Genomic DNA, 3,060 nt, shown 5'->3' on the forward strand with positions numbered 1-3,060 from the left:
TGACCACCTGTTCTTCTACAAAATAATCCACGTGCTTGCCTCCCTTTATGTTTCTGTGATGATGGTTCCCTCTGTGTGTCCACATGGGTGGAAACCTTCCTCCGACCCCGAGATGATCCCCACCGCCGGGGCCACATGGCCTACCTCTCCTGCTTTGCTGTGCTTCCCCTCCATTTGGTGAACTTTCTTTCTGCCCTTGTCTGTGGCTACGTGTTTCAGAAACACTCTCCAAGCACGTCTCAGAGTTAGGAGCAGAGGAGGCTCTGGGTGGGTACCACACTCACCCTCTACGTGCAGTCTCAGCCTGCAGCCCTTCACATCCAGCCTCTCCTGCCATCACCTCATCTGGAAATTGACCATGACAATGGCAGCAAGAGCCCGCAGCCCCTCTGAGGGCTGGGGTCGAGACAACATGCAAAGGAGGAACCTCAGGTGCCGAGAAAGGGCACCGCCGCCCCAGGTACATGAGCAGCGGGCACACGTTTACAGGAGTATCTGTTCTCCATCAGAGTGAGAGCTCTGACCCAAATCAATACCCCCTAAAGCTTGCAGGTGATGACAAGATCGGGAGGAGACTGTGCCCAAGGACCCCGAGGCCCCGAGGAGGCAGGAAGTACCCAGGGGCTTGTTCCCAGGAAGGTGGGCTGGACGGTGATTCGATAAAGAGAGACACCCTGAAGGGGGTTGTGACGGGGAAAACCCACACTCCGGGGCAGGGGAGGAGTCAGTTTCTATCCTTACTCCCTGAGCATCTCCTTTGGATTCTCGGCCACATGGACTCCACTCAGCCCAGGGAGACGCTGACTGTGTGTCCCTCATAAAGAGCAGACTTGTGGACTCAGAGGGGAGGGAGAGTTGGGACGAATGGAGAGAGGAGCATGGAAACGTGCACACCAGCTCGTGTAAAACAGACCACGGGGGAGTGTGCCATGTGACTCACAGAGCTCACACAGGGGCTTTGTGACAACCTAGAGGGAAGAGAGGTTGTAGAGGGAGGGCATGTGACACATAAGGCCGATCCATGCTGATGTATGGCAGAAACCAGCACCATATTGTAAAGTAACGATCCTCCAATTAAAAAAAAAAAAAAAAAGTGTCTCTGGGGATCTGAGTCCTGCGGGCAGCAGGGGCTGGCATCCTCTCCGAAGCATCTCCAGGGCCTGGTGACCCCATCCACAGTGAGAACCCCACAGGGATTGCTATCGGTGGGCAGAGGAGGAAGCAGACCCCGAGGTGAGGCTTGCAGAGGGAAGGCCATGTCCTGGATGCCCTCTATTGGAAGGGACTGTAATGGGGACGACGCCAGGCTTTCAAAAAGAGGCTGTTCCCCTTCCTGTGGGAACGCTGAAGTGACAGCCGCGTGACAGGAAGCCCCAGCCTTGGAGAGGACACACCCTGTGGTCTGTCTGTCCGGAGGACACCCAGGTCTCCTCCATCCTCACAGCCTGGACCGCAGGGAGGAGACGCCATGGCCTCCACGCTCCTCGCCCTGCTCTGCCTTGGTGAGATGAGGAGGGGCAGGGGGAGCCCTGGTCTGGAGGGCCCCCCCCAGCCAGCCTGCTCTGTTAGGGGACCCCAGGGCCCAGGAGGCTCCCGGGGTGGAGAGGCGCTGCTCAGAGCTGAGGGCACACCTCTCACAGGGCGCTCTCTTCCAGGGCTGAGTGTGGGCCTGAGGACCCAGGTGCAGGCCGGTGAGTCTCTCCCAGGGCCCAGCTCCCTCCTTTCACGAGGACAAGGTCACCCCCAGGCTGCGGACAAGGGGAGGGCAGCTCAGGGCTCACGGAGGGGGAGTCTGGGAGGTCTGGGCTGAGAGCCGGGGCCTGGCGGGGGCGCCTGGTGAGCCCACATTTGATTTCCTTCCAGGGACCCTCCCCAAACCCACCATCTGGGCTGAACCGGGCTCTGTGGTCTCCTGGGGGAGCCCCGTGACCATCTGGTGTCGGGGGACCCTGGGGATCCAGGAGTTCCATCTGGATAAAGACGGAAGCCCGGTTCTCTTGGACAGACAGAAACCCCTGGAGCCCCGGGACAAGGCCAGGTTCTCCATCCAACACATGGGACAGGACCACGCAGGGAGCTATCGGTGCTACTACAGCACCCCCACTGGCTGGTCAGAGCCCAGTGACCCCCTGGAGCTGGTGGTGACAGGTGAGGGACACTCGGGGGCCTCAGCCTTTGCCCTCTGGAGGGGTCTGCTCTCAGGGGCTGTCCCTCTCACAGCCCAGCCCTGGGGAGGGGAGGGAAGCGTGGGGGCCCCACAAAACCAGCTGCCTCCTTCTCTCCTAGGACTCTACGGCAAACCCAGACTCTCAGCCCTGCCAAGTCCTGTGGTAACATCGGGAGGGAGCGTGACCCTCCAGTGTGGCTCCCATCAGGGATTTAACATATTCCTTCTGACCAAAGACGGAGAAGACAAGTCCTCTTGGACCCTGGCTGGACAGCGAAGCCCAGATGGGTGGACCCAGGCCCTGTTCCTTGTGGGTCCTGTGACCCCTGGACACAGGTGGAGGTTCAGATGCTACGGCTTTAGCAGCGTCACCCCCCGGGTGTGGTCCGCCCCCAGTGACCCTCTGGAGCTCCTGGTGGCAGGTGAGGAAGTACCGTCCTGACCTCCCAACTTGCTGAGGCACCAGGGTGGGCATTAGATGCTTTTCTACTGGAGCTGTCCCAGAGGAGAGGGTGGGGTGAGGGGGTGGGGCTCACGGGACAGACACACAGACTGCAGACGGTGAGGCCTGGGGACCAGAACAGGAGAAGGGGCTCATGGGAGGAGCCGTCCCTACAGCCTAGTCTCCGCAGGGGTGTCTGGCAATGAGATGGGGAGGGCAGCTTGGAGCTCACGGAGGGGGAGTCTGGGAGGTCTGCCTGAGAGCTGGGGCCTGGTGGGGATGCCTGGTGAGCCCGCCTCTGATTTCCTTCCAGGGACCCTCCCCAAACCCACCATCTGGGCTGAGCCGGGCTCTGTGGTTCCCTCGGGGACCCCCGTGACCATCTGGTGTCAGGGGACCCTGGAGGCCCAGGTGTTCCATCTGGATAAAGAGGGCACCTCAGTCCCCTGGG

The 3,060-nt window shown here is 60.7% G+C and overlaps 1 pseudogene; it reads left to right on the forward strand.

The window, feature by feature from the left end:
* Window positions 1-1,385: 1,385 nt before the first annotated feature.
* The window catches only part of LOC104983508, a 4,688-nt pseudogene continuing 3,013 nt past the window's right edge, over window positions 1,386-3,060 (forward strand).

This window comes from Bison bison, unplaced genomic scaffold (genome assembly GCF_000754665.1).
Source record: "Bison bison bison isolate TAMUID 2011002044 unplaced genomic scaffold, Bison_UMD1.0 scf7180017862941, whole genome shotgun sequence".
Lineage (NCBI taxonomy): Eukaryota > Metazoa > Chordata > Mammalia > Artiodactyla > Bovidae > Bison > Bison bison.